The sequence below is a fragment of the Grampus griseus genome (assembly GCF_964374135.1).
Source record: "Grampus griseus genome assembly, chromosome: 2".
Lineage (NCBI taxonomy): Eukaryota > Metazoa > Chordata > Mammalia > Artiodactyla > Delphinidae > Grampus > Grampus griseus.
Genome location: NC_139018.1, coordinates 162,379,108 through 162,390,362, shown reverse-complemented (window position 1 = coordinate 162,390,362; position 11,255 = coordinate 162,379,108).

Genomic DNA, 11,255 nt, shown 5'->3' with positions numbered 1-11,255 from the left:
TGAGTTTTCCTGTAGCTCACTGAATTTCTTCAAAACAGCTATTTTGAATTTTTTATCAGCTAGATAACAAAATTCTGTGCCTTTGCACTCATTTATTGGAGGATTATTGTTATCTTTTGGTGTTGATTTGTTTCCTTGAGTCTTCCTTTTCCTTGTAGTTTTACATTGCTGCTTTCGCACTGGAATAGCAGACACCTTCTCAAATCTTCACTAGTTACCTACAGCTGGGGTATACTGTTTGTTGGTTCTGTTATATCTGGGGTTTTCTCCGACCTTGTATGTATAATACACCTGCTCTACATTTCTTGGAAGAATTCTTAAGCTTTTATGTCTTCTTTGGTTCTTACAACTCAGCAGGCTGGCTGCTGGAAACCTCTCTTTTGTTTTCCAGAAGGTGGCTCTGTAGCTCAAGTTTGTGGTTTTTCCCTTGTCCACAGATATTTCTGATAGCACTTCCTTTACCTGACTGACATTCACTGCTGTACTCCCAAGTGTTCATAAGGAGCTGGCTGCAGAGTGGGGGGAGGTCTGTGTTTAGCACTTGGGGCTTTGTGGGTAGCTGTAGACCTGGCGGGGAGATCCTTGGATGAGGTTCCCCCAAAGGCTCATGGGTGAACTTCCTGCTGACTTCCTGATCACAGTCAGCATGAACCACTTCCCTTTTAATGCCTTTTATGTTCTTATCTGGCTCTTTCCTGATCTCCTCCTTCCCCCTAATCAGGGAGGTCCCACCTCAGTACTCTGGGTGCTATTGGAGAGAATTGGGGTAGCTGCTCACACATCCCTCTCCTTTTTCCCCAGGAGAGGCATCACCTCCCAATGTTCGGCCCTCCTCTGAGTCATGTTGGGGGAGGGGTGGCAGGGACCAAGTTCCTCTTCCCCTCTCCACTACATAAAAACTCATATATATATGAGTTTTATATAAATAAATAAATAAATAAATATATTTATATTTGCTCCAGTGACATGCTGGAATCTCCCCTAAGGGAGGCTGGACTTCTACAAATTCTCTCTCATCCATAAGTATCTGCTCAGATCAGCTCTCTTCAGGTTTCCCCTGACCATGGCTATGAGGGTTTGGGGCTGGTTCTCTGGCTCCCCTGGTTCTGCATCCTACACCAAGGTGTGTCTGCCTATCACTGGGTGCTCAGGTGGGTGAGACTTGTCCTGGGTTTTTTAGCCTATGGTGCTGGATCCCACAACTCCCACAGAGGCTTGTTTGTTCGTGGATGCCTAATTAGTTGCTGCAAAAAGGAGACAAAAAAAGAGGATGTCTTGGGAATTATCTGGTGATCCAGTGGTTAGGACTCTGAGTTTCCACTGTAGGGGACATAGGTTTGATCCCTGGTCCGGGAACTAAGGTCCTGCATGCCACGCACTGAGGCCAAAAAAAAAAAAAAGACGTCTTATGCCACCATGATGGTGACATCACTTCTCTGGAGTGATTTAGTTCTTTAGAAACAATTCTGTAATTAAATTGTGTTTATTGAGAGGTGGTATTTACATATGTGCCTTAAAATAGACTTTCGGGACTTTGAAAAGTTTCCCTCATCTCTCTAATTTTGGGGAAGTCATTGGCTTTTTGAAAATTGTATTAAAGCCCAGTAAAATGCATAAATAGGCAGCCATATAAAATGTCTTATGCAATTCCAAGGGGCTCATACATCTCCTGAATTCCATTTGTGGAACTCCACATTAAGAAAGCCTGCACTATATTTTGTGCTTTTTAAGTAAAAATGTACATATATATCCTGTCATTGGACCTGAAATGGGGAAGAACATACAGATGATCTGTACTCTCAGAAGGTTTCATCAGTAAAACATTTTTGTGCAAGAGTCCCCAATAAATACATATTTATTTAAAATTCGTTTCCTACCCCTGTCAGTTTGTGTAATAAATATTAGGAAAGCATAATTTCTATCTCACTTTAAGATAAAAACAAATATCAAGAGAAGTTCTAATATTTTCTTCACCGAGATTAGTAGATTGTCATCTGCCCCCCCTAAAGTACATGGATTCCATTTTGGTGACCACAGTGTTACGTCAAAATGGGAGCCCAGTAGATGTAGGTACACTAATAAAACAGAGCTGTAGTGATGTGAGGACATCCAACAAGGTACCTGGAGTGTCCACCAGGAGAAACTGGGGGAAAGTACCATAGGTAAGGTTTCATTTAATTTCCAAAGAAAGCGGACTGTTACTGAAACGGAGCAGGACCCTATGGTCCTGTCCTCCCTGCCCCAATGTCCTCAGGCTGCCTTTTGTTGTGGAAAAACTTTAGCCAAACAATAAGTTTAATCAGAGAAGTGAGGAAATGCAGAAACAAAAGCAGTCATACAGGACAAAACAATAATAGTTTAGTCAGTAAGCAAAGTCTAGGACCTTTAGTGCCTTCTCAAGGGCTACAGGTAATATTCTGAGCCATATCCTGTGAGCTGTCTTGTAGATACTGAAAGCCCCACCAGGTGGGAGAAGTTAACTACATGATGACCAGGCTGTAGCCGTGACATAAGCTGCCACAATTCCAAGAACTGGCCTCAAGGAAATGGGAACAAACCGATCCTGGAACTGAATATTAACTGTACTTAAAACAATCAGGAAGATGCTGATCAGACCACCGATGACCAATTTCAAGATGACTGTCACATGTACCACAGTGTTCATTGCAGCACTATTTACAATAGCCAGGACATGGAAGCAACCTAAGTGTCCATCGACAGATGAATGGATCAAGAAGATGTGGCACATATATACAATGGAATATTACTCAGCCATAAAAAGAAACGAAATTGAGTTATTTGTAGTGAGGTGGATGGACCTAGAGTCTGTCATACAGAGTGAAGTAAGTCAGAAAGAGAAAAACAAATACCGTATGCTAACACATATATATGGAATCTAAAAAAAAAAAAATGGTTCTGATGAACCTAGGGACAGGACAGGAATAAAGACGCAGATGTAGAGAATGGACTTGAGGACACAGGGAGGGGGAAGGGTAAGCTGGGACAAAATGAGGGAGTAGTGTTGACATATAGACACTACCACATGTAAAATAGATAGCTAGTGGGAAGCAGCCGCATAGCACAGGGAGATCAGCTCGGTGGTTTGTGACCACCTAGAGGGGTGGGATAGGGAGGATGGGAGGGAGACGCAAGAGGGAGGGGATATGGGGATATGTATACACATATCAGTATAGCTGATTCACTATGTTATACAGCAGAAACTAACACAACATTGTAAAACCATTATACTCCAATAAAGATGTTAAAAAAAAAAGATAACTTTCAGAGCTGACTGTGCTGTTTCTGCGTGTAGCACCCTCCCTCCGTCCACTGGTTGTCAGTGTTGGGGGGAGTCGGCCTTTGGACAGGAGTGTCTCCCCACACTGCCACTGCTGGCATCCAAACTTTCCTTTCCACCAACTTTACCTCTTTATTGACTTTTGAGCAGTGAGTAGCCGGACCCCACTCTCTGAACCTCACTACGGATTTACTTCATGTATTTACTGACATTATTTAGCAAGCATATTAGCACTGACTATGTACCAGGCACGTAGACTTTAAGCATGTTACAAAAATATTGGCTCATTTTATGCTTTTAATAACCCTATGAAGTAAATACTATTACTATCCTAATAATATATTGACAATTTAAAGTGGTTTCTCAAGTTCATTGATTTGAGATCTTGTAACTTGGAGCTTGAATGTTCACGTTGAGGCAGAACACCAGCTGCAGCTCCTGCACGTGGGGATCACGTAGAAACCCGGAACAGGTTGCCAGCCTGCCTGAGGGCAGGCTCCTTATACCTTCCCGCTGTTTGGTGTCCACTTCATGGGATGCAGTCATGCACTGCAGCCCGGTGTCCAGGCCTCCTTGAGATCAATGAACTTTGGAGTTGCGTTTTGAAGAATATTGAGGCAGAAATGGCTACTCCTTCCTGGGAGGAATCTGTGTTAATCTTGTTCTTCACTTTGAAGTGTTTAAGCTTTATTTTAAATCAAGGACCGGCACCACAAGGCTTGATTTCATCTTAACTCCTTTTTTTAAATTTAATTTAATTTTATTATTATTATTTTTTAAACATCTTTATTGGAATATAATTGCTTTACAATGGTGTGTTAGTTTCTGCTTTATAACAAAGTGAATCTTTGCTTTAGTGCAAGAGTCACTGGAAAAATCGTTTTCTTTTTCTTTCCTTTTTTTTCTTTTTGTTCAGAAGACTTTAATATAAAAAGATGTCAAAGGAAAAGATAAGAATAATGAAACACAGCCAAACAATTCTCGTTTTCAAAAACTCTCATGCTATCGTCTCACATGTGTGCCTGAAGAGAAGCCATACATTGTGACTCTTCCTGCGTTTCCAAAATGCCTACATCCATTTCTAACTGCAGTTGATACAATCAGGGGCACTAGAAAACTAGATGTCAGTGGAAGGGGTTTTGTATATTTTTTGTTTCCTGGGAACAGTTTTTCTTTTTGGCATTTACTCATTTAACAAAATCTGCTCTGTTTGTATATCCTAAGTTTTCAGCATTCTATTTTAAATGATGACTGAGAGAATTAGCAAACATATCTGAAATCCTTTTGAGTTCTTCAGAGGGAATAAGTAACTGTCCATTTTCCTTATTTGCCTTTTTATTGTAGCACTTCCTGATATATTATACACATACTTTTGTCTGTCTGAGAGAGCAAGGAGTTTGTTTTAGTCACTACTGTATCTCAAAGCCTAAAACAGTATCTGACACTTAATTGCCCTCAGTTAAATATTTGCCAAATGAATGGGTGGATAAAGAAATGAAATTAACTGTGAAGCATGTCGATTGCGAACACCACCATCTGCCCGATGTCCTTGTGAAGGCAGACCCTTACCCCTCAAAGGACTTGGCCAAGATTATACGAGGAAAATGCTGTTGCCTTCACCATGATGGATATGATAGGGAACAGGAAAAACGAGGAATGGTTACGGTGATCTGTTTTTGCTGCTGAAAAATAGAGGTCCATTGAAAACCTATCAGGAGAACTTAAGAAATAGCATAAACAACCAGTTATTTTGGCCTCTATGAAGTAGCAATACCTAGATGCTAAGAACCGAGAATTGAAAGCTTTATAAAGTCAAATGTAAATGAAGAATGAATGAAGCAGACTAGTTTGATTCAACTCTTCAGAAATGAATTTTAAAGAAATCGCTTGACTGGTTTACATCTTATTGTACGTTAAAATTGTAGGTATTTTTAGTCTCTTACAAAGAGCTGTTGTTTTCAATTGGTATCAATAGTCTCAACATATAGAGAAATTTTCCCTCTGGTACTTTTCAAAGAGATTTTCTCTGATTTCTTATGTGCTTCTTTTGAGCTCTTTATTACATTGAGAGAAAATGGGTTACCTCAATTCTTTTACCATACAAATCTTTTGTCTTGAGGGAAGAAAATTGATTTTTAAAAAATTTACAGTGAGTTATTGATGAAAAGTCATTCTACAATGAGCTTCTGTGTATTAGATAGTTGAAGGAAAAATATTGATAATACTAGCTGTGTAGCCTCATGAGAAATCATTACTTAAAATTTTCATTATCAAAATTAATAGTATAATCCTCTCTTCCATCAAAAGTATGTCGTTCACCTGTTTTATTTTTTTTTTAAGCTTTCTGTATTCAACTTACAGGATCCTGAACAATGTAGCTATTTTATCGAAAATAAGAAACTTTTTAATGTTTAAAAGAGAATAGCAAAGCTATAAAATATGTCTAAGTATTAACGGATTTATTTCCGTTCTTATCAAAGCCTATGATTTGGAGGATTTCCATATTCTAGAAGCCAATGTGACTGGATTTCAGATCTTGGAATAATAATTGCACAAATAATTTATTTCCTAACATTTTACACAATCACAAATTTACTGTTACCTGAGATAAAATAAGCATGACATTAAATTATTGAAACGTTTTCTCCCGCAGATTCTGGTAGCAAAGATAGGATAAAATGAAATCTCGTTTTTATCATATGATCAGTTCACTTACAGCCCAGTGGTGAAAAACAGAGTGTTTAGTGTCTAGGTGTCGTGTATTAAGTATTACTGCAAAACAAATCAGCTAAAACTCAATGGCTTAAATAACCATTTTTTAGTAGAACTTACCCAGTTTTGGGTTGACTGGGGATCAGCTGATCTAGTGGTGCTTGACTTTTCTCAGCTGGGCGTGGCTGGGCTCCTTCCCGTCTGTGGTTTGGCTGAGTTCTGCTCTGGACCAGGTTGGCAAGCTGCTCATTTAAGGCAGCTCTGCCACACATGTCTCTCATCCTTCTCCTGGGGCCGGCTGACCAGCTCAGGCTTGTCTTCCTCACAATGCTGTAAGCAGAAGTATGCCAGGACTCCTGAGTTCTAGTCTGGGAACTGGCACACTGTCCCTTCTTCCTCATTCTATTTACCAAAGCAAGTCACAAGCCCAACCCAGAATCGAGGAGGAATTTCCAGAGGGAACTGTAAAATGTATGGATACAGGGAGATGTGAGGAGTTGGAAGACTTGAGGCATTAATGCCATTCACTATAGGTGAAAAGAGAAGCTGCATATTGAAAACTGTAGGGAAAAAGATTAGGAAATGATTTTTGAAAAGGAGAGCCATCGTGGCATGGTACATTATTCCTTGGCAGCAATCATAGGATTATCTCAAGGCTTTTACATAGGTAGTTGGTAAACGTACCTATATAAAAAGTATCTATAGTTGCCAGGAACCACACTGATTCTCCAGATCAGTGCTTCTCAGAGTGTGATCACCTGACCAACAGAATCATCTGGGAACTTGATAGAAAGGCAAATCCTTAGGTCCAACTCCAAACCTACTGAATTGGAGACTCCAGGGCAGGGCCAAGCGATCTGGATTTTAACAAGCCCTCCAGGCAATTCGCTGCCTGCCGACATGGGGAACAGCTAGTTCACTGATTCATCCCTTGGTCTGCAACACACTGCAATTTAATCTTCTGGGTAATAATCTTTGGATTTTGTTATTGACAACGTCAAATGGGGAAGATCTCAAAGCTCTCCTAATTTTTGGCATCTGACTCATCAGTTTTTTCACATGGGCTATCACTGTCTAGCAGGGAGGAAAATTGGGTTGTTATATCCCCTCCAGAAAGAGCCTTGTTTTTCATTGTTCTATGCTTTTCTAGGTATTTGCCTCCAGTATTTAATGACATTCGTCCTTTCCATTATATCAGGTATGGAAATGAAGGTGCATAATTTACAAAGATCATCTTATATTTTCCCTGTTTCTGAAAGATTTTGTCATTTAACTCTTTTACCACAAATAATATTTGTGACCTTTTTGGCAAAAAAATGATGAACAAAGTACATTTAAAAGGCCAGTTCCTTTCCACTCATATTCCTGATTTGTCTAACCAAATTTGCTGTGCCCCAACCTTCGTCCTTCCCTCTTCCCCCAGCGTGGAAGGATAAATGATTATTTTTTCCTCGGAATGACTATACCCTTGAAAAGTTTTTCACATCACTGGCTGCTCTTCAGGGCTTCTGAAGGCTAAGTTAGAACAACTGAAAAGTGGTGTGAGCTCTGTTTCATTTACTTCCTTTCTCTCAAAGTCAAAGGAAGAATACCCAATCATTGGTCACATTCCTACTATTCTCACTGGACTTTTGAGATTAAAAAGTAACCCTTGATGCTGGTCACCATAATCTGAAGCCAAAGCTTTCTGCTTTAAACCATTAGCTTTCTGTTGATATAATATCATTATATAATTATTGTTTCCATTTATTTACCAAGAAAAATTCTATCAAAAAAGGAAGACTATCTGGGAGTTGACATTTCTATCAAAGAATTAGTGATAGAATAAAGCATGAAGTTAACAAACATTAAATGCATTATTTAGTAATTTACTTATTCAGTTCTAGGGAAAGCAAACAGTTTTTCATATAGAAAATTATTTCTAGGGTCACTGCACAACTGAAAAGAGAAAAGCACTTTTGGGTAAAGAAGATGTGGCATGTATATACAATGGAATATTACTCAGCCATAAAAAGAAACAAAATTGAGTTATTTGTAGTGAGGTGGATGGACCTAGAGTCTGTCATACAGAGTGAATAAGTCAGAAAGAGAAAAACAAATACTGTATGCTAACACATATATATGGAATCTAAAAAAAAAAAATGGTACTGATGAACCTAGGGGCAGGACAGGAATAAAGACACAGACGTACAGAATGGACTTGAGGACACGGGGAGCGGGAAGGGTAAACTGAGACAAAGTGAGAGAGTAGCATTGACATATATACATTACCACATGTAAAACAGATAGCTAGTGGGAAGCAGCCGCATAGCACAGGGAGATCTGCCTAGAGGGGTGGGATAAGGAGGGTGGGAGGGAGGGAGACGCAAGAGGGAGGGGATATGGCTGATATAGCTGATTCACTTTGTTATACAGCAGAAACTAACACAACACTGTAAAGCAGTTATACTCCAATAAAGGTGTTAAATAAAAAAAAATTTTTTTTTAAATTTAGGTGCATTCTTATAATTATAAAAGATCACACTTTTAGGAATATTAATAATGGTAGCTTAGAGTGATCTGATGAGCATAATTTCTGAACCAATAGCAAAAAGGAAACAGAAAATTGTATTAATTGATGTTGAAGACAATTCTTCTAAACTCAGCCCCAAGGCTTGGATGTTCTTTTAAGAAGATTGCTTGCTTATTGGTTGAAATTCTCATATCATCACCCAGTTAACTCTCCTAAGACACATCATTAGTCATTTATTTTCTGGATGCGTGACACCTTCAATTTCCTTTTTGCCCCCAGTTATATATTTTGAAATGTTATGATTATTAGCTTATAAATTTTCAATATGCATGTTTAGTTTTATTGAACCATAATTCTGAATTGCTTCTGTTCCATGGTGGAATCTTTTTTATAGATACAGCTGGAATGTCTGGCATCAGAACTGCCTGATAAGATTGTCCATGTGGTTTGATTAAACCACATAAAATTTGTTTCTAGAGCTTCCCTTTTCCCTGGATCACAGTGTTTGATATTTTACCTGCAGTAATCAATTAATTTTTTTGGCACGAAACCTGTATTGGTCACTTTTAATGTGTTTTGAAGATGTAACATATCAAATCAGAACCACTGCATGTTAGCTTACTTTACAGCTTTACCTACAGTTAAAAACCAGTAAGGAGGGCTTCCCTGGTGGCACAGTGGTTGAGAGTCCGCCTGCCAATGCGGGGGACACGGGTTCGTGCCCCGGTCCAGGAAGATCCCACATGCCGCGGAGCGGCTGGGCCCGTGGGCCATGGCCGCTGAGCCTGCGCGTCCAGAGCCTGTGCTCCGCAACGGGAGAGGCCACAACAGTGAGAGGCCCACGTACCGCAAATTAAAAAAAAAAAAAAAAAACACAGGAAGGAACTGTGCCACAAAGCACCGACTTAGAGCCTTGGTGACTCTTACTCAGCTCACTGGTCACCAATGGTGAAATCTCTGTGCCAGCTCTTGGTCAGCAAAGCTGGTCAGACCTAGAGATGTAATTGGCACAGATTGAGCAAATCAGTCTAGAGCATTGTCTTTATTCCTGAAGCTATATTTGGTGAAACATATTGTTCTCACTGTTCAGATAAATTGTGGACCAAGAGGCTAAATGACTTGTTTTGAATCTAGGAAGCCCAGGTTGTTACACAGGCACTTGTTCTTTAAAAGCACGTGAATGTGATCTGTAACATATTTATTTCACTTGTTATGTCTACACATTTTTGAGTCTGTTTCCAACACTGGACTCCAAGCTTCTCAGAGGATGCAGCAACATTCCTGGTTCTCTTTTTTTTTTTGCGGTACGCGGGCCTCTCACTGCTGCGGCCTCTCCCGTTGCGGAGCACGGGCTCCGGACGCGCAGGCTCAGCAGCCATGGCTCACGGGCCTAGCCGCTCCGCGGCATGTGGGATCTTCCCGGACCGGGGCACGAACCCGTGTCCCCTGCATCGGCAGGCAGACTCTCAACCACTGCGCCACCAGGGAAGCCCCTCCTGGTTCTCTTGATAACCCTGCCTGGCTCGTGGCAGGTGCCCAAAATGTGATTACTGAATAGAGGATAGAGGTTTGAATTAATGCTGGTAGTAAGCTCTGGAGGACCTCTCAAGATGCTACCATATATTAATGTATCAATTTCCTACTACTGCTGTAAGAAGTTATCACAAACTTAGTGGCGTCAAACAAGTCAAATTCATTATCTTACAGTTCTGGAGGTCAGAAGTCTGAATTGGGTCTCAATGGGCTAAAATCAAGGTGTTGGCAGGGTCATACTCCTTCTGGAATCTATTTCCTTGCCTTTTCCAATTTCTGGAAGCCTCCTGCATCCATGCATGGCTTATGGTCCCTTCCCTCAACTTCAAAACAAGCCGCGTAGCATCTTCAAATTTCTTTCTGACACTTCTCCCCTCTTACGTTTGTAAAAACCCTTGTGACTACATTGAACCCACCAGGATAATTTCTCCATCTCAAGGTCAGCAGACTGGCAAACTTAATTCCCCTTGCCATGTAACCTAACATACTTACAGGTTCTAGGGATTAGGACACAGGCATCTTTGGTGGCGGGGTGGGGGGGAGTGGGCTTTATTCTGCTGACCACATTGTCCAAACAGCATATTTTTAATATAAATTTATTTATTTACTTCTTTATTTTTGGCTGTGCTGGGTCTTCTTGCTGCGCACAGGCTTTCTCTACTTGTGGCGAGCAGGGGCTCCTCTTCGTTGCGCTGCGTGGGCTTCTCATTGAAGTGGCTTCTCTTGTTGTGGAGCACAGGCTCTAGGTGTGCAGCCTTCAGTAGTTGCGGCGCATGGGCTTAGTAGCTTCGCGGCATGTGGAATCTTCCCGGACCAGGGCTCGAACCCATGTCCCCTGCATTGGCAGGCAGATTCTTAACCACTGCGCCATCAGGGAAATCCCTAGTTTTGCTTTTTATATTTAAGTCTTTTTTGGGGGGGGGAGTGACCACCAAGTTTATTGAAAACAAGGGACGCTTGGAGTTAGCTTTGCACCTTTATGACAAAGACCACACTAAGCTCACTGGCCTCTACGCTCCCCACTCTGGAACAGAAGATTTGCTCTAGGAACACAGTTCTAAAGGGCGGGTCCAAGGTTCTTCCCAGTAGCAGCTGCGGCAAATCCAGCTAAACTCTTCCCAGAGAGCACTCCTAAAACGGGACCTCGAAGTGACACATTTTCCCCAGGGGGTCCAAGAGAAGAGACAAGCTGAAAGGCGA